Source organism: Heptranchias perlo, unplaced genomic scaffold, assembly GCF_035084215.1.
Source record: "Heptranchias perlo isolate sHepPer1 unplaced genomic scaffold, sHepPer1.hap1 HAP1_SCAFFOLD_335, whole genome shotgun sequence".
NCBI classification, from domain to species: domain Eukaryota; kingdom Metazoa; phylum Chordata; class Chondrichthyes; order Hexanchiformes; family Hexanchidae; genus Heptranchias; species Heptranchias perlo.
In genome coordinates this window covers 259,805-281,112 of record NW_027139347.1, presented here as the reverse complement: position 1 = coordinate 281,112, position 21,308 = coordinate 259,805, and the positions used below count along the sequence as shown (strand labels likewise).

Genomic DNA, 21,308 nt, shown 5'->3' with positions numbered 1-21,308 from the left:
ACCAATGCTCACACGGCAGCAGGATGCATGTGTCCAGTGAGAAACCTGTCTGAAGGAACATTCAGTCTGACAGAGCCGGAAGTCCAGCAGATTGACTTTCGGTCTGAGCAGATGTTGAGTCTCCTCCTTGAGAGTGTTTTGCCAATCCAGCTCAGAGTGGATTTAGAATCATAAATCCGGGTGTGACTGGAGCCATTTGTGTCAGATGAAGTGTCGGGGGCAGTTTCACATCCTTGACGGACATTCATGACCCTGTTGCGGTTTTGCTGCAAAATTTCACTTCCCAGCTCCCGATCCGTGAACTAAAATCCAACTCTGGTGGGACTCGAACCCACAACCTTTGAATGTCTCCTCCAACCACGAAATAGAAGTCCAACACGCTGTCCATTGCGCCACAGAGTCAGCGATAGAATTTGACGGAGAGCGGGGATCCTGTGCTGTGGTTGAGGCGGTCAGGCTGCTCCTGTTTCCGCCTCTCACATTCCGAGAGCCGCGGCGGCAGTCTGCACCGATCGCCCTCCAATGGATCCGGCTTCAGCCGCTTGTTGTGGGCCTGGTGCAAGAACAGTCGCGTCTGACTCCACATCAGAAGGCTGCGTGTTTTGAACCAGGTTGAAATCACAACATTTTCACTGTGGCTCAGGGTCCTGCCGACTGATTTTAGATCGGGACAGTGTTTTAGCGATGGGATGTTCAGTGTTTGTGCAACAACATCAAAATTAAATTTGATACATTAATGAGCTTTTTGTTCTGTTACTTTCTATTTACACCCTCTCCAGTTTTATGTAGAAACAGTTAACAATGTTTAAGGGATGTGGTGTGCAGTGTTTGTGGAATCAGTGTAATTAAATTTGATACTTTCATCTGTTCCTTCTCCAACCCAGACTCTTATCATTAGATTTGTAGTTTCACCCTGTTTAAAATAGGTTACTCAGTGATAGAAATAAATCAGTAACAACCCCGAAACCTCAGCGGGTATATTTGTTCCAATACCTTGTGATGGTCTCGATTTCCATTTAAATTTTCAATCAGCAAATCCCAACGGGAGTTTTGGGTTTGACAAACTAATTTAAGTACTTGACTGGTTCCTGGAAATGATCCAGTGGGGATTTCCTTACCGGTACAGATATAGAAATAAATACATTCCATCATTTCACAAATGACAGTTGCATAAATAAATATATCGCGATCTGTAAGATGGAAAAGCAGCTCTTCATGTTCATAAAAAAATTTCCACATTTTATTGTATTAATCCACTTACGTTTCAATGTAGATCATATATTCAGAGCATCCCTCTAAACTTAAAGAATGGTAAAACAATTGCAGATTTTACAAACACATAACACGCTATCGTATAAGTAAGATTAATGCCGACTTTGTGAAAGTTGTATTCTAATTGTCTTTATGATGTTAAGAAAAATATTTCTAGTTGTACATCCCCAACTTAACGGAGAAACTAAGATGTAAACCAAAAGGATTTTTCAAAAACTATTTGGGGCGATATGATCAGTTCCCCTTCTCCTTTCTTTAATTGTTACCTTTTGTTAATTGTTCATCTTGATCCGTTTGCTTCATTTTTTCCTCAGTCATTGATGGTGAATTTTCTATCCGTTAACGTTCTTAAATATTTGATTTGTTTGTTCCTTTCCTCTTGACTTGTGATTTGTTGACCTCCAGGTTAAAGTGTGAAACAGAAATGTGTTTATATTCAGGCGTGACTCTGAAGTGTGAGACCGAGAGGTGATGCCGGATGTGTGACCGAGAGAACAACTGCTGGAGGCGGAACTGTCCGTGACCTAACATACCCCCTGTGGCATTGCTCATGGTGGGTCGGATGACAATGTTTTATATTGACTGAACGGCTATGTATACAACACACAACGGATTTTACTGCTGCTTTAACTCCACAAAGTCTAATCACCATAAATGACCAAAGTCTCAGATCAGTTAGAATTGAATTACTGTTGGTGAGGGGAGTTTGTACATTGGAAGGAGTTTATCCATTTTCAGCTCCAGGTAAACCTGCAAACCTCCCTCGCCTGTAGGTTACGTCACCATGAGGTTTCCACCTTGCTTTGCGCTTCTGGACTTCTGAAGTGTGATTGAACCTGACCAAAAGTTTCCTATAATTAGTGAGGAAGGAAGGTATCAGTGTAAATGGGAGATAGAAACGTGGATATTTCACTGGGTACCATGGGAACCAGATACACCGCTCATTCCAGTTATTGGTCCAGCAGGAAACAGAAATCATTCTCTTCAACTGTACTCGCCCGAAGGAAAAGGAAACAAACAAAACTGCTCAGTTCTTTTTTTTTAGCTTCTTCTGCTGGTTTCCGTTCACTCACCGAGAAAGTGAGAGAGAGACTGAGAGATTGGATTGGCTTTTTTCACTTTATAATCAATTATACTTTGTACTTATTGTTAGAGACGGTTCCATCCCAACAATCCTGTGCCTGACCTTCTCATTGATACTAAGATGTGTTCAAAATGAGTTTCAACCAATTTTACTAAAGCTGAACAGCGAAAACTGCTCCGAAACCAGCTTCGCTTCGCAACTCTTCATGGAGATTCGGTTGCTGGTTGTAAGTAAAGAAGTTTGTACAATCAGCCCTCTGGAGCAATATCCTCAAAAGGAGTTTCGGACACATTGTATGAGAGGTCCGCCTGCACAGTGCAGGAACACTTACATACTGCAGATCTGGAATCCTTTCCTTGTTGGCTCCGGAACTAATACAAATACCGCTCTGTGTTATTTTGTTGCTTAATTCACAAATTGGGTAAATATCACAGAGGAGGCTGAAGACAAAAAAGGCCCCGACCAAACGGGCACTTTGAGCAGCTCAGCCACGGGGCCAAATCAAACTGCAAATTCACCACCTCCTCTCACTGATACCTGTCAGATACCCGCCACTGTCTGGTGGAGTTTGAGGCCGTTTGGTACATTTCTATATCTCTTGTCTATTTCGCTGTGTTTGCCGACACTGTCTGTATCTCTCGCTGTGTTTGTGTCTCTGTGTCAATCTGTGGGTTGATTCTGAATGAAAAATGAAATCAAACACATTAGTCATCAGCTGGACCAGTGGCGCAATGGATAACGCGTCTGACTGCGGATCAGAAGATTGTAGGTGCGACTCCTACCTGGCTCGAGTTTATGCAATTTTCCCTCTGACACTGGGGAACGAAGAATCAAATTTCATAATAAAATATTGTTTATGGTGAAGCAGCAAAGAAAACATTCCATTTTCAATGATTTCGGTTCAGTTATGTATAGAATGAAACTGTGACCACAACGTGTTTCGAACACGCCGCCTTTTAAGTTGATGTCCGGCTCGCTAACATTACAGCACGAGGTGTGGGCACCGCACTGATAACCTTCAGGTTTATCCGGGCCTTTCAGACACTTCGTGTGACACAAGAGCTTTCCAATCCCCGCCAGCTCCTGGACACCGAGACTTCCGTTCGAAGCAGCATTCACCACCAGGACCGCTATTCCGCTCCCTTTGCCGGTCTGCATAAAATCCGATGCTAAAATTACAAAGTAGGACGGACAGTATCTGGAAAACAGTTCAACTTTCAGTGTTCAGACTTTGGTGAGAGCTGTGAACAGGACTTTGGGTAAATATAAATTGGGTGTGGATTCGGAGTGCGCTGTTCTGTTATAAACTGTGGGTGTGTATATATGAGTGAGATGTTTATATATGAACTGTGGGTGTGTATATATGAGTGTGATGTTTATATATGAACTGTGGGTGTGTATATATGAGTGTGATGTTTATATATGAACTGTGGGTGTGTATATATGAGTGCGATGTTTATATATGAACTTGTGGGTGTGTATATATGAGTGTGATGTTTATATATGAACTGTGGGTGTGTATATATGAGTGTGATGTTTATATATGAACTGTGGGTGTGTATATATGAGTGTGATGTTTATATATGAACTGTGGGTGTGTATATATGAGTGCGATGTTTATATATGAAGTGCGGATTGACCGGGAGGGGTAATTCCTCCTGGGGTTTTATTTTCTTCCAACATAATGACACAAAGTTCAATTTGCAGTGGGACGGAAATCGTTCAGTTGGGAGGGCGTTAGAATAAAGATCTAAAGATCTCGGGTTTCACAAGTTTGAGTTATTTAGTTTCTGCCTCTTTGAATCCCAGAATCATAGAATGGTGACAGCACGGAGGGAGACCGTTCGGCACGTCGAGTCCGTGCTGGCACTCTGCAAGAGCAATCCAGCTTGTCACACCCCACTCCCCCATTTTACCCGTAGCCCTGCATTTTTTCCCTTCAAGTACTTATCCAATTCCCTTTTGAAAGCCACGATTGAATCTGCCTACAGCACTCACTTAGGCAGTGAATTCCAGATCTTAACCACTCGCTGTGCAAAAGCGTTTTTCCTCATGTTGACTTTGATTCTTTTGCAATCTCCATAAATCTTTGTCCTCTGGTTCTTGACCCTTCCGCCCATGGGAGCAGTTTCTCTCGATCCACTCTGTCTAGAATCTTCATGTTTTTAAAAACATCGACGAAATATCCTCTCAACATTCTCTGCTCTAAGGAGAACAACCCCAGCTTCTCCAGTCTATCCACGTAACTGAAGTCCTTCATTCCTGGAACCTTTCTAATAAATCTGTTCTGCACCTTCTCAAAGGCCTTCACATCCTTCCTAAAGTGCGGTGCCAAGAACTGGACACAATACTGCAGTTGTGGCCGAACCAGTGTTTTATTAAGGTTCATCATAACTTCCTTCCTTATGTACTCTATGCCTCTATTTGTAAAGCCCGCGATCCTGTATGCTTCTTTAACCGCTTTCTCAATCTGCCCGGCCAACTTTAAAGATTTGTTCACATGAACCCCCAGATTTCTCGGTTCCTGCAGCTCCTTTCGAATTGTGCCCTTCAGTTTATTTCTCCTCTCCTCGTTCTTCCACCAAAATGTATCGCTTCGCACTTCTTTGCGTTAAATTTCATCTGCCATGTTTCTGCCCATTCCACCAACCTGTCTTTGTCCTGTCACTCTCCTCCTCACTGTTGTTGGACTGGGAAAATACGCTTGTGAACACAGATCAAAAACCTCCAGCCTCCCCTCACCTAACCTGATATATATATATAATAAAGAATGATTAGCCACTCCTATCCTCACAAAAATTCGATAGTTAAATCGCACATGTCGCATTTAGGTAGCAGCAAAGCATGATGGGATACTTGACCATTATGGGAGCAGTTCGTAACCCACACTGTAAGAGCTGACAAAGGCAGGTTTGTTGGATTTATGGCCACCCCCTCGATTATCTCCAGAGCACACTCAGGAATGTTTACTCAAGGACATTGTTTATCCTAACTAACTCACTTGGGATGATTAAGGGAGAAGCGATGGATATCTCCAAGGTCACCCCAGCACAAAAGGGAGTGAGGGATGAGCTGGTCAGGACTTGTGAAGACCCCCGCCCAGTCTCAATGTTTGGGACTTATGTGTTTATTGATAAGGGTCCTCCTCAGGAATGTGAGATGTTTAAAGTCATGGGACGATCCAAGGTAGCCCCTGACAAGTGAGTGGCAGACTATACCACCCAATGAAACCCACTGTAGTTATGTAAACATGTACCCTCACCTTTCACAGCAGGTGGGTGTTGCTTATTGAAAGGTGTAAACATGCTTGTAGTGCTGATGTTCCTTTGAGAGTTAGTCACGAGCTTGAGGAAGCTGACCACTCTCCCTTTGTGCACAAAGTTTTCCAATAAACTTTAACTTTGTCAGCAGTTCAGTCTCCGTCTGGTTTTGCTCCAAAAATTCGAGTCGAACAGTTGGTGTCAGAAGTGGGATACTGCGCTGCAGGTCGGCTAACGGATCCTGTATTGGAGGGTACGTGGTATAGTGAAACAGGATAGCCCTGTACTCCAGATGGGGGCTGCCCCTGTATAAAGCCCTCGAGGGTGAGGCCGGTAGCCTATGGTAGGGGCTCGGCTCATCATTGGAGACAGGATTGGCAGTGGCACTTGCCGCAGTATTAAAATTATCCACGTAGTAAAATTCCTCACGGAGACCACGGATTGACGGAATTGACTAGACCTGTAGGTTTATAAGATATAGTGTAAGTGTTTGTTTGCTTAGAGTATAAGTTTATGCCGCTATTCCGATACAGTATAAGGTTGGATTTTGAGAGTCACGTGGTGATCGACACGGACAAGGGTGGTGGTTTATCTCAAACACCGAGCCTGAGCCTGAATTCAGAGGACCAAGTCCCACGTGACGGTCAGGATCAAGTAGGCGAAGGGAACGACAACCACCACAGGATTGTGATCCGGTGACCAGTGAGTGTGTATAAATTAGACTATAAGGTGATACGTTTGTGCGGATTAAAGTATAAGATTAGAGTAAAATAAATTAAAGTATAAAATAGAGCATAAGGATATACGTAATGATTGACATGAGTAACGAGGGGAAACCCCTTCCTCCGGACGTCCCGGCTCTGCCCACCAGTGTCTCTGTTGTAAAACGAGTCCAAGAGGCTAATTTAAAATATCAAAGTGAAATGATCAGGAACGGATGGAAGGAAACGAGTCCAGTCGTCGATCAAATAGAGTGGTGGGCGGGACACAAGGCTGCTAAACAAATTAATTATGGCACCGTTCTGCTCGCTAGTTGGGCAGATCAGACAGGATCTTTAATTGTAGACAAATGGGGGAGACCGTCTTCTCTACAGGACTTTTTGAGATCTGTACAAGAGGCTAAAGTTCGAGTTTTCAGTCTGTTGGATCTGGAAGCGCCAGCAACGGAGGAGTTAGACGATTTAAAGGTTTGGGGGGGGGGGGGATTGTTAAGGCAATGGAGGCTCTGCAGCACAAAACGCCGCAGACCGAGTGCCTCCCGAATACAACCGTATCTGCCCTTCGGCACCGGTACAACCTGGAAATGGGGAGCCGAAGTCCATGGCCCCTGTCCGAGTAAACCCAGCCGGAGGGGCAGCAAATGGGGAAATGGGAGGCAGGGGCATAATGGGGGAATCTCAGCCTTTTACACCACAGGAGAGATCCAGCCTGATCCTTCTCATTCCCGACCTGAAGTGATATAATCCCAATGTCGATGTATGGGCAAAGATACAAAGCGCCGCCCGACATTTTAATCTGTCCATAAAGGACATAAAAGATATCATTGAGGTTAAGTGCCTCTCTGCTGTCTTTGGGGCGTTGCCCCCTTGGGATTTGCAGGTCCCAGCCACTATGGTCGAGTATGACACCCAATTTGAAGCTCTAAAGACCTGGGTTCAAGATGGATTGGGTAACGGCACTGCCACCTGGACAGAACTCACGGCCCCACGACAAAACCCTGGGGAAGACCCCAGTGCGGATATTGACCGGGTAATTGAACGGTATGAACATTGGGGACTGAATATACAGATCCATCCTTGGATTAGATGAATTTCACATGTATTAGTCGTAGTGCAGTTTGTTGTAATGTGCTTCTTGATTTTCATGGCATGTAATAAATGTAAGCAGAGGATGAAGGGTTTGGCAAAGGTAGTAAAACAGAGCCTGGGTGAGAATGTCCCCATTGTCTCTGTGATTTCAACTAAGAAAACATCTTAATGGTACCGGGACTAGCACCCGCTGGGGTAAGGTGCATGTAAAAGGGGAGACAATCATAGTTTGATAGGATTATCAGATGCTCTGCCTCTCTTCCACCCGGACTGGTGGCCAACACGAAGGGAACCTGGTTAAGATGAGGTCCAGCATCTTGCATATGTAAATATCCAGGGGATGCCTAGGTGCTTGCAAGAGGGCAACACTGAGCGGGGCATACCTATGGGCAACCATGGGTGACGGATAAAGGTTGGATATCTTGGGCTTAGCCAAGAGCCCAAGGGGGGATATTGTAGGGATAAAATTTGGATTAAGGGTTGTAAAGGGGTGGGCCCCAATTCACCGGTATAAAACGGTCTGAAAGGTACCATTCAGTCTAGTTAGGCTGGAAACAAAACACAAAGCACCATGGGATACTTGACTATGTTAGCCCTTTTCAAACTAACATGAATAGGTTTAGCTGACCAAGGACATTCCCAGCTTACTTGAGAAATGTTTAGAAGGAGTCTGTTCCTGAGAAGAGATAAGAGTTCAAATGCGTATTGATGAAACATCTGCTGATGGCATGGGAAAGAAGTCAGTTTGGCTGCATAACTCAATAAAACTTTGTATTCCAGCAGACCATGTTCCCACTGAAGATCCCTCCCGATAGTGATAACAAGGGGAAGAGATAGCTCAAGAATGCGAAGTTAGAGTGAAGCTTCTGCAGCCCATCAGCTTCTCACAGGGAGGTATTCGAGTTCAAAGGGCAGGCCTAGTAGTTGATTGATTGATTAACCCTATAAACCAATGATGTGTTAATATTACCATGTATACACCCCCATTAGTAATTAGTGGGTGTTGTCTAATAAACTGTATAAACTAAGTTGTATTGTCACTTTTCCTTCGAGAACGAGGTCTCCAGCTGGGGTGGCTGAGACTGTTCTCCTGTGTGCACTCGTAATAAACTATTGATCTGGGTAACACCTGAGTCTGTTAGTTCTGTTTTACCTTCCGGATTTTCCTCGCTTACGGTTTGGTGTCAGAAGAGGGCTCCTAGGGTTGGTACTAATAATACCCGGTGATGGCACCCGGGGAAGGGAGTTCCCCTAATCCCTGAAAGAAAACCTTTCAGCTCTCTTGTTTTTCCAGGACCAAGGTCAGAAGATCGAGTCAATTGTTTCGGGTGTTATGTATCTCTCTCTCTTCCTTACAGGTACATGGGCCGGCCCCGGTACTGTCACCACTACCGGACATATCGACTCTCCAACGCTCCATGCTATTGGTCACCCAGACTGGAATATAACTAACCTCGTCCCGGGACATGCATCTTAAATTTTGAGCTCACGTCATTTTTTTTCTTTCTCCTTCCCCTCCTCTCGATTGCTTTCCCCCTTTTCCCAGGTCTATCGGACCCCTCTCCCCCTACCCCGGCCCAGCATTGGTCCCTGAACCTGAGACAGTAACGACTTGAACACTATGAAATGGTCTGTATCAGGGACGATAGGATTGTTGGGACTGCTGGTTGAAAGACATACTTGCTCTCGAGGCAGTACAAAGAAGGTTCACTCGGTTAATCCCGGGGATGAGGGGGTGGACATATGAGGAGAGGTTGAGTAGATTGGGACTCTACTCATTGGAGTTCAGAAGAATGAGAGGCGATCTTATTGAAACATATAAGATTGTGAAGGGGCTTGATCGGGTGGATGCGGTAAGGATGTTCCCAAGGATGGGTGAAACTAGAACTAGGGGGCATAATCTTAGAATAAGGGGCTGCTCTTTCAAAACTGAGATGAGGAGAAACTTCTTCACTCAGAGGGTAGTAGGTCTGTGGAATTTGCTGCCCCAGGAAGCTGTGGAAGCTACATCATTAAATAAATTTAAAACAGAAATAGACAGTTTCCTCGAAGTAAAGGGAATTAGGGGTTACGGGGAGCGGGCAGGAAATTGGACATGAATTTAAATTTGAGGTTAGGATCAGATCAGCCATGATCTTATTGAATGGCGGAGCAGGCTCGAGGGGCCGATTGGCCTACTCCTGCTCCTATTTCTTATGTTCTTAAAGCTGCTGACTCGGAGTTGGGATGGTGTAGGGATGGGTTTGGTACACACACAGGCTATATGGATGATAACCGAGGCGGGGTGGGTATGCGTTAGTTGCGATACCGGGGAGCGGAGGGCCATGTGCTGCCAGAACAATCAAGGGATTTGGCATCCCTCCTGTACCCCCACCAGGGTTGAGTGTTACGAATACGGAAAAATAGAGGAGCTTAACGGTCCTACCCCACCCAAGTGGAGTGCAAACCGGATGGGGGAGGGCTCCTGGGTCTGTTTCTGGTCATCCCAGTCCTGACCCAGGAGACTCAGGGGGCGAGAGGTGTATCGGGTGTAGAATATTGGTGTAATGAAAGACGGCATGCCTGTATCTCATCACAATGTGTTACCTTTTGCAGTGATAATAAACGAAAATTTGGTCGGAACCAAATTGGAAAGATGTGTCACTCGACATGCCATCATAGTCTGTCCACAGACGATCAGCCGAAGCCCACAAGCCCAATGCGGATTTAACAACACTGACCTGGAAATTAACTGCACCATGGAGGCACTGGACGCCGACACAAAACCCACTCAAGTGGCTTACACCGGAAAAGGCAAATATTGTGTGATGACTCATTTAAGCTCGTTCGAGTCTGCCTACTTAATGTGTGCCAGCCCCAGTCCGGAGTTTAGCTTCACCCCGGAAATTCCTGTACGAATTGGACACGAGGAGCTGGTGGACATACACCAGGACAACACGACCTTTCTTCCAGTGTCTGAAGACATGAGGAACGACGTATGGAACTACATCAACACGTTTGGATATCCAATACCTCCATTGCCCGAACACCTGAGACAGTTACGAGAGAAGGTTGAACATTCCAAGCAGGTGAATTATACCATGGAACAGGGGAGCAAGGAGTTGAGGAAAGACATAGACGCGATCAAGGTGACCATGTGGTGGGATGTCTTATGGGACTGGGGACTAAATGGACAGATTCACCCATGGATCCGACTAATTTCCCATGTTTTGGTCATGGTGCAGTTAATACTGGTCTCTATTCTGCTATGTAAGAAATGTAAACGGGCTGCGGCAAAACATCTGGCTGGACAGGTGGTTAAAACAGCTGGTGTATGCGCCCCTCCCCCACCCGTGATTCAGATGATTTCAGCCGCTTGTGGGAAAAATCAAGTGTGTGGGTGAGGAGAGCAGCAGGAGATTGAATCGGGAATGGTTTTAATGTAAATGACTAATTACCCTCTTTTGGTGCAGACCCGGTGCCTCGACAGGCGGCCGCCTCGACAGGACTCATGTCGGATCATATGTGACAAATAGAGGATCCCCCTGGAATAGCCAGTGGGCTGGAGAGGGGAGAGGGGGAGTAAATTAGGTTGATTATTAGACAAAACCTCAGTCACTTGCGCTCAAGCTTTTCCCTGAATAATCCAATTTCCAACCCCACTGTAAAGGTGTTTTTCGGGGGTTGGAGGGGGGACTGTTGGACTGGAAAATAGGCTTGTGAACAGAAATCTAAAACCTCCAGCCCCTCCTCACCTAACCTGATATATATATATATATATATTAAAGAATGATTAGCCACTCCTATCCTCACACACAAGTAGTTAAATCGCACATGTAGCATTTAGGTAGCAGCAAAGCATGATGGGATACTTGACCATTATGGGAGCAGCTTGTAACCCACACTGTAAAAGCTGACAAAGGCAGGTTTGTTGGATTTGTGTCCACCACCTCGCTTATCTCCAGAACACACTAGGGAATGTTTATCCAAGGCCGAAGCCGACATTGTTTATCCTAACTAGCTCACTTCGGATGATTAAGGGAGGAGCGGTGGATATCTCCAAGGTTACCCCAGCTCAAAAGGGAGTCAGATAGGAAGCAGCTGCTCAGGGCTTTGTGAAGACCCTTTGTGTAGTTTCAATGTCTGGGACTTGTGTTTATTGATAAGTGTCCTCCTCAGGAATGTGAGATGTTTAAAGTCATGGGACGACCCAAGGTAGCACCTGACAAATGAGTGGCAGAGACCACCCAATGAAACCCACTGTAGTTACGGAGACCTGTACCACATTCTACGGCAGGTGGGTGTTGCTTATTGAAAGGTATAAACATGCTTGTAGTGCTGACGTTCCTTTGAGAGTTAGTCACGAGCTTGAGGAAGCTGACCACTCTCCCTTTGTGCACAAGGTTTTCTAATAAACTTTAACTTGGTCAGCAGTTCCGTCTCCGTCTGGTTTTGCTCCAAAAATTCGAGTCTAATAAGGCTGAGGATTGATTTAATTGAGGTGTACAAAACTATGTGTGGCCTAGATAGGCTGGATAGGAAGAATCGATTTTCCTTAGCAGAGAGGTCAATAAACAAGGGGCACGGCATTGATTTAAAGTGATTGGTAGAAGGATTATTGAGGAGTTGAGGAAAACATTTTTCATCCAGAGGCTGGTAGGTGTCTGGAACTCACTGCCTGAAAGGGTGGTAGAGGCAGAAACCCTCAACTCATTTAAAAGGCACCCGAATATGCACCTGAAGTGCCGTGACCTACAAGGCTATGGACCAAGTGCTGGAAAGTGGGATTAGGCTGGGTGGCTCATTTTCGGCTGGCGCGGACACGATGGCATGAATGGCCTCCTTCTGTGCTGTAAATTTTCTATGATTCTATGATTCTAATTAACAGTAAGCAGGGTAGTTCAGGGATCATGAGAACACTACTGAAGAAAAGTAACTGCTGGGAACCAAGCAATGTGTCCTTGTAAACCACAGATTAGGGAAGTTCCAGCTCCAGTGACAGAGATGGATCACAACAGGGTATAAAAGTGAGGGGATACTGATGTAAGTGGCAGTTGGGACTGGAGACACCGGAGATCAAGCTCAGGGAGTCCGTGGTTCCATCCAGAGGGCTGATCTCGTGTTCACGGGGGATTTGCATGTTTAGTCTGGTATGGGAGAGGAAAGAGAATTTGCTCATATATTTCTTCATGAGGTATTAAAGTTGCTGACTCTCAGACTTGTTAAATAATAAGACAATGCATTATTTCGAACCTTCCATCCCTAAGTCTCTCTGCTTCTCTACTTTTAAACTTTGACCATTTAGTTTACATTTCATCTCATTTTTCTTCCTCTCAAAATGCATCACGTCACATTTCTCTGCATTAAATTTCACCTGGCCCATTTACGAACCCGTGGACGCCACAGTGAAGTCTCTGACACTCCTCTTCACAGTTGCCCCGGTGCCAATTTTGGCGTCATCTAGAAATTTTCACCCTGTGTCCCACATACCCACGGTCAGATCATTCTCTATATTGAGAAGAGCAATGGTCCCAACACTGACCCTGGGGCACACCAATGTTTACATCCCTCCAGTCTGGAGAACATCCATTAACCACTACTTTCTGTTTTCTGCCCTTTGCACAACTTCCGATACACACTGCCTCATTCCTTTTAATACGGTAAGTACTAATTTTATCAACAAGCCTCCTGTCCGGCATCTTACCAAACACCCTTTCACAATCAATGTACACAACATCCACTACATTCCCTTTATCAGGAGACGTGAGTTATCTCAAATGATCCATGTTGGCTGTTGTTAATGAATGTGTTTTTCTAACAAATGTTGAAATGTTTGCTCCACCTCATCTGGTTTGATCTGTTTCAAGACGCAACAGAAAGGTCGAGTTGTCTCCTGGAGTTTAAGATAAATTAGGATTTAAAAATTATGTTTCAGACAATGACGGGCATCTGGGCTGAGACCCGCCCATTGTGTGCTGCAACTCCCGCCCCTCACACACTCCGATTGGTTGGAGGACCAACTCACCCTGTCACCCCTCCAGTCAATTTCCGCTCCTCCTATTGGTCCGGAACTCTCCTTAATCACCAGGGTGGGATTAGTGGTGAGACTGACATCCTGAGGTGCAGTTCGAAAATGAACATAAATTGACCCCGTCAGTTGCAACATTTAATAAAACGAAATTAATAAAAGTTACCAAAAATATTTTTTGGAGTACATCAAAGTGGCCGAGCGTCTGCGCTGTGTGTTTGTGCCGGTTGAAATGGCACGAAGAGCTGGGGTTTCAGTTTATTTTATTTTCCTTTCTCCAAACGCGCTCTTCCTGCTTCCAATGTCTTTGTTTTTCGGCCTGATATGAAGGATCATCAATGGCGGCGGCATCACCCAGCATGCAGCGCGGTTCAGATTGTGCCCTATCTGAATCAGTGGAGCCCAGTGCGCAGGCGCAGTAGTGACTCATTACCGGTCAGTGTGTCCTGAGCATGCGCGGCCAGTCGAGGCTGCGGGAGGAGCGCGTTCGGTGCAGGTCAGAGGATCGGAGCAAGAGGCTCAATAAACCCCGGGGCCCGGGTCCGGGCTCAGGCCCAGGCTCAGGCTTTACAAACCCCGAGTGCGGCCCCAGACCCGAATATAAAACAGTGAACATTATCCCCCCCTCACTACCCGCCGGGAAATGAAGGGGAAATGGGGATCGGTCAGGGAGCGTCTGTAAATGAAGGAGAAATGGTGATCGGTCAGGGAGCGTCTGTAAATGAAGGGGAAATGGTGATCGGTCAGGGAGCGTCTGTAAATGAAGGAGAAATGGTGATCTGCCAGAGAGCGTCTGTAAATGAAGGAGAAATGGCGATCGGTCAGGGAGCGTTTGTAAATGAAGGAAAAATGCTGATCGGTCGGGGAGCGTCTGCAAATGAAGGAGAAATGGTGATCGGTCGGGGAGCGTCTGTAAATGAAGGGGAAATGATGATCGGTCGGGGAGCGTCTGTAAATGAAGGAGAATTGGAGATCGGTCAGGGAGCGTCTGTAAATGAAGGAGAAATGGAGATCGGTCAGGGAGTGTCTGTAAATGAAGGAAAAATGCTGATCGGTCGGGGAGCGTCTGTAAATGAAGGAGAAATGGTGATCGGTCGGGGAGCGTCTGTAAATGAAGGAGAAATGGCGATCGGTCGGGAAACGTCTGGAAATGAAGGGGAAATGGTGATCGGTCGGGGAGTGTCTGTAAATGAAAGAGAAATGGAGATCGGTCAAGGAGCGTCTGTAAATGAAGGAGAAATGATGATCTGTCAGGGAGCGTTTGTAAACGGAGGAGAAATGGCGATTGGTCAGGGAACGTCTGTAAATGGAGGAGAAATGGTTATCGGTCGTGGAGCGTCTGTAAATGAAGGAGAAATGGTGATCGGTCGGGGAGCGTTTGTAAACGAAGGAGAAATGGAGATCGGTCAGGGAGCATCTGTAAATGACGGAAAAATGGCGATCGGTCAGGGAGCGTCTGCAAATGGACGAGAAATGTTGATCGGTCAGGGAGCGTTTGTAAACGACGGAGAAATGGTGATCGGTCAGGGAGCGTCTGGAAATGAAGGAAAAATGGTGATCGGCCAGGGAGCGTCTGTAAATGAAGGAAAAATGGTGATCTCGATATCTTCAGTCATCCAGAGAGCTCTAGCTTTGGATGCCGTTCCTTTCCTCATCGTGGGAATCTGTCTACTCTGTACCCGAACCAACTCCTCCTTGAAGGCCTCCCACTGTTCAATTACTGTTCTGCCTGCCAATTTTTGATTCCAATCCACCTGGACAAGATCCCTTTTTAACTCACTGGAATTAGCCCTCCTCCAGTTAAGAATTTTCACATTTGACTGTCCCCTGTCCTTTTCCATAACTCTTCTAAACCGAATGAGATTATGATCACTGCTGCCCCACTGAAACATGCTCCACCTGCCCCACTTCATTCTCCACACCGAGCCCACTGCTGTACTCACACTCTCTCACACTCACTCACACTCTCTCTCACATTCACTCTCACATTCTTCTCTCACCCTTTCACTCATGGTTTAGAGCCACTGAAAGGTGATGCGATGGGTTTGGATTTCAGCACAGGGAGGAGGGAGAATGTGCGGGACGGGGATTTACAGCTTTGAGGAATGAGAGAGGAAATAATGTTCCATAGAAAGTAGAGTTATCTGATCTGAATTTCTATCCTGTTCTTACAGTGATAACTTTGATAAACTCCTTTTACAGGGGAGGATTTGCAGAGGGAAACTCAAACCAAAGATCACGTCAAGATCTGACAGAGTCACTCGATTCATCAGGACCTGAATATCATCGGCCTTTGAATGTGGAAGGAGAAATGTTTGTCTGTTCTGTCTGTGGAAGAAGATTTCAAACATCAGTGTGAGTGGAAAAGCACCGAGACACACACACCCGAGTGAGAGTGTTCAAGTGCACTGACTGTGGAAAGAGCTTTAACCAGTTACACAGCCTGAAAAAACATCACACCATTCACAGCGGGGAGAAACCGTACACGTGTTCTGTGTGTGGACGAGGTTTCAACTGATCGTCCAACCTGGAGAGACACAAGGACACCCGGACCATGGAGAAACCGTGGAAATGTGGGGACTGTGGGAAGGGATTCAATTGCCCTTCAGAGCTGGAAACTCATCGACACACTCACACTGGGGAGAGGCCGTTCTCCTGCTCCATGTGTGGGAAGGGATTCACTCAGTCATCCAACCTGCTGAGACACCAGCGAGTTCACACTGATGAGAGACCTTTTAAATGTTCTGACTGTGAGAAGAGGTTTAAAAGCAAAATTGATCTGATGAGACACCAACGTACCCACACTGGGGAGAGGCTGTTCACCTGCTCCGTGTGTGGGAAGGGATTCACTCAGACATCCCACCTGCTGAAACACCAGCGAGTTCACACTGGGGAGAGGCCGTTCTCCTGCTCCGTGTGTAAGAAGCGATTCACTCGGTCCTCCCTCCTTCTGTCACACCAGCGAGTTCACACTGAAGAGAGACCTTTAAATGTTCTGACTGTGAGAAAAGATTTTAAATCAGAAATGATCTGCTGAGACATCGACGCACTCACACTGGGGAGAGACTGTTCACCTGCTCCGTGTGTGGGAAGAGATTCACTAATTCATCCCACCTTCTGAAACATCAACTTGTTCATACTATTGAGTGACCTTTCAACTCAGTGACTGTGAGAAGAGCTTTAAAAGCAGAAATGAACTGCTGACACATCAACGCATGCCCATTGGTTGAGAGACTGTTCACCTGCTCCGTGTGTGGGAAGGGATTCACTCAGTCATCACACGTGCTGAGACACCAGCGAGTTCACATATGACTGCAGGGGTTGGATTCTGCTGTTAATCCCATCCAGGACTGAACCATGTTCATTCTAATAGTTGGGGTTTGTTTCTCCCAGATCGGATCAGGATGAATTCAGTTTACAGGAGAATTGGGTCAAATATCACCCACAATCGAGGGAGACAAAAGCAGCCATTAGAGAAGCTCAGAGATCTTTGGGAAAGAAGATGGTGCCCAATTCTGAGAATAATAGCAAATGTGGATGAGGCTCAGATTCCAGCTGTGGGATGTGCTGTCAACAATAACATCATAAATATTAAAATAGAATGGGATGTCACTTTGGATAAAATATGAACTCTCAAAATGCATTGTGCTCCAGGTCCAGATGATATCCACCCCCGGGTGTTTAAAGAGATGGGACGGGTGCTCTGTGAGCCCCTTGCCTGTATCTTCAACAGCTCAATAGAGTCAGGGATTGTCCCCTGAGATTGGAAGGGAGCTCATGTAGTTCCCATTTTCATTAAAGGGGACAAATCAGAGCCGGGGAATGACAGGCCCATCAGTGTGACCACGATCAGAGGGAAGATGCTTGAAGGGATCCTAAGAGATGCTGTTTATGATCACGGGGAAAGAGAGGGAGCCATTAGAGATACTCAACACGGCTTCTGGGAAAGAAAATGGTGTCTGACAAACTTGCTTGAGTTTTTTGAAGAAGTTGCTGGGTTAGTGGATGAGGGTAATCCGGTTCACATTGTCTATCTCAGGGATGTCAAACTCATTTCCTATGGTGAACCTGACCCGATATCCTGGCACTTGGCCTGGGCCACATTCAGCAAAAGTTATTAAACTAGAAATAGATGAAGATGAACTGTATTGGTATTTACTTACATTTAGATTTTATTTACAGCTACTGCTGCTCCCGATACCTGGCACCTCTGAGCTTGAACTATTGCACCAACATTTAGAGTAAATGACTGGGCTGAGGCCTGTCTTGGATAAAAACATGAGGACCACTTGTCATTACAGAACTGTGTGCCCCAAACACTAACCGTGGAAGTGAATTCCACAGACTGCCTACTCCCGATGTAAAGAAGTTTCTCTTGACTACTGCTCTAAAACAGAGAGTGGGGTTAATTGTAGCGACTCACACTGTATAAGGTGGAAAGTGGGGCTCCACAAGGATTGGTTCTGGGACCACTGTTCACAATTCACATCAACGAATTGGACTCGGGAATCGGAAGTACAATTTCAAAATTTACAGATGACACCAGATTGGCGGGGTGGGGTGGAGTTTGGATAATATTGATGAAGATTGCGACCAAATACAAAATACATTAATAAACTTGCAAAATGGGTGTATAATTGGCCAATGAATTTTAATGCAGATGACAGTGAAGTGGAGCATTTTGGTAGCAAGAATTTGGAAATTGTGCCCTGTATCCCCAAGTCCAAGTCATTAATGTATATCAAGGAAAGCAGTGGTCCCAGCACCGACCCCTGGGGAACACCACTGTACACATCCCTCCATTCCGAAAAACAACCGTTCACCACTACACTCTGTTTCCTGTTATTTAGCCAATTCTGTATCCATGTTGCTACTGCCCCTTTTATTCCATGGGCTTCAATCTTGATGACAAACCCATTCTGCGGCACTTTATCTGACGCCTTTTCGAAGTCCATACACACCACATTAACTGCATTGCCCTCATCTACTCTCTGTTACCTCATCAAAAAACTGTATCAATTTAATTAAACACGATTTGCCTTTAACAAATCCGTGCTGGCTTTCCCTAATCCTTGTCCAATTGACTGCTAATTCTGTCCCGGATTATCGTTGCTCGAACTTTCTCCACTACCGAGGTTAAACTGACTGGTCAGTAGTTGCTGGATTTTTTCTTTCACCCTTTCTTGAACAGGGGTGTAACATTTGCAATTCTCCAGTCCTCTGGCATCACCCCCATATCTAAGGATGTTTGGAGGTTTTTTGCCAGTACCTCTGCAATTTCCACCGTTACTTCCCTCAGCAACCGAGGATGCATCCCATCCGGACCAGATGACGGATCTACTTTAAGTACAGCCAGCCTTTCCAGTACCTCCTGTTTATGAATTTTGAGCCAATCCAGTATCTCTACAACATCTTCCTTTACTGACACTCTGGCAGCGTCTTCTTCCTTGGGAAAGACAGATGCAATGTATTTATTTAGTACCTCCGCCATGCCCACTGCCTCCCACTGCTACCAATTCGTTATAATCTGGGCCAGTGGTGCAATGGATAACGCATTAGGTTCGATTCCTACCTGGCTTGGATTTTTTAATGCAAAATTTTATGGCCTTCAATACCTTTCAAGCTGTCCTACTTGGTGGTGCTGCCTGGCTCCATACCTGGTAAGTGCCTTCTCAGTGCAGCAAGCAGTGCATCAGTGTCATAATCTGAAGGTCCTGAATTCAATCTTCAGAGAAGGCATCAAGGATTACGAAGCTTTTTTTCCATCTCTCACCTCATCTTTCCATCTTTGCTGCATAGCAAAATCAAGAACTTTTGCTTCCTGCAGCGCATCAAAAGATTTGCTGCCCCTTGATCTCTCTGTATCCAAACACACAGTGAAGTTTAGGAAGTCCATGGGCGATGGACTCACTGACAACACTCTTGTTTCTGTATAATTGCCCCAAGACAAACGGTGAGTGGAGAATATAATCAACGATCCCGCTACTTCTCACAGGCCAAGTGAGCGCTCCACCAGTTGAGCTAATTCCTCGTTTGCTGTTTGTAAATCGCCCCTCACAGTTCCTGCCTCACACTCGCCTTCAAGCTGCTCCGAGACCAGCAGAGAAATCTTGCCTTGGGTTTCCGCTCCCTGAATATATTAAATACTTTGCTCCAATCGGCGGTATCGAGCATCAGCAAGTGAGGAACAGCAGAACGGGAAGCTGCAGTAATCATGAATGATGCTGAGAAGAGCCCGAGCCTGCGGAAGGAAGACGAGGTCACCAGAAAGCAACAGCCGCCCGAGCTCGAGGAGCAGCGAGAGCCCTGACTGACTGACTGATCGAAGACCATTTTGCCTGAAATTGAGGGCGATTTGAAGTGTTGCTGCTCAAAGGCACTCCCTGCTGGTGAGCAGAGGGAAATGCTCGAGTGAAACAGCCGCGCTCGGGCAGACACAGAAAGCTTTTCGGCTTTGGAAAGGAAAAGAGGTGTCCTGTGCCTGAGTGACAACATGTTAATCTGTGAGCTGCCTGTGAAGTTCAGAGAGTGACCTTGAGGTCATTGCTGCTTATTCCAAAATCACACTCACTCCTTCGAGCCGGAATTGAACCAGCGACCTAAGGATGACTTTATTTTGTTTTATTCACTACAGTCCTCCGCTCTACCAGCTGAGCTATCGAAGGGAAGTGATAAACAGTGCTGTCTTTGGTGATTGTTCACCGTGCGCCTGTTGACACGTTCAGACTCGTGGAGTCCGGTGCTGATCGAAGACTTCTTTTGCCTGAAAGCGAGAGCTGAGTGTTTTGAAGTATTGCTGCTCAAAAGCGCTCCCTGCTGGTGAGCAGAGGCAGAGCAGCCTTGTTTGGGCAGACACAGAAAGTTTTCAGGTTTGAGAAAGGAAAAGAGGCGTCCTGTGCCTTCATGGCAACATGTTAATCTGTGAGGTGCCTGTAAAGTTCAGAGAGCGACCTTGAACTAATTGCTGCTTATTCCAAAATCACACGTTCTCCTTCGAGCAGGAATTGAACAAATGACGGAAGGATGACTTTGTCTTATTTTCCACGACAGTCTTGTCACTCGACCAGCTGAGGTATCGAAGGGAAGCGGAAAAATGTTTCACTTTGGTGATTGTTCACCGTGCACCTTTGACACACCCGGACTCGTGGATTCCAGTGCTCATGACTGAGGCTGACTCGGTACCTGCTCATACCGCAGTGCTGTGGGAGTGGGAGCTGCTCCGTGTTCTCCACAGCCTGGGCCAGTGACACAATGAATAATGGGACTGATTATTGATCTGGAGATTGTGGGTTTAAGTTTACGGAGGGTGTAAAGTGGAAGGCCGGGCCTGGAGAGCATTGGAATAGTCGAGTCTGGAGGTAAACAAAGGCACGGATGAGGGTTTCAGCAGCAGAACATCATTCTGGGAGTTGGGATTTGTTTCTGCTGATGTTAATAACCGCTATAACTGGGCTGAAATTCAATATTCTGGATCGAAGTCAAATAAATCAACTTTGTTTCAAACAGAATGGGTCAATTACTTGATGAATTCAAGATAAGAGACTAATTGATGTCCTCATTACCGATTATTCTGCCTTTTCTCCTTTCTCACTGTAGATTATTTCAGTTCTCATACCTTCAATTACTCTCATGGCCAAGTCCCAGCTCCCCGGTCCTTCCCGAGTGCCTCTCCCAGCCTTGGGATCCAGGGAAGGTATCAGTAATGTACCCGGGATCACTAAACACAAAACCCAGTCTGTGAATCACTTTCAGCTACTGGACTTATCGTGTGTCCCACAGCATCTCTCTCACCTTCGATGTGTGAATAGAGCATCAGGCCTGGGAATCTCGTCTTAAATTTAAATACACTCAGCAAATGTATTTAACAAAATGCAAAC

The 21,308-nt window shown here is 45.8% G+C and overlaps 2 non-coding genes across 2 annotated transcripts; both read right to left on the bottom strand.

Annotated features, from left to right (window-relative positions):
• Positions 1–310: 310 nt before the first annotated feature.
• On the bottom strand, positions 311–402 carry trnar-ucu (transfer RNA arginine (anticodon UCU)). The gene is given in 2 exon segments: positions 311–346; positions 366–402. It is a non-coding gene; the product is annotated as a tRNA-Arg (tRNA).
• Positions 403–20,002: 19,600 nt separating this feature from the next.
• trnay-gua (transfer RNA tyrosine (anticodon GUA)) lies at positions 20,003–20,096 on the bottom strand. The gene is made up of 2 exons: positions 20,060–20,096; positions 20,003–20,038 (listed from the first exon to the last, which is right to left on the bottom strand). It is a non-coding gene; the product is annotated as a tRNA-Tyr (tRNA).
• Positions 20,097–21,308: the final 1,212 nt, after the last annotated feature.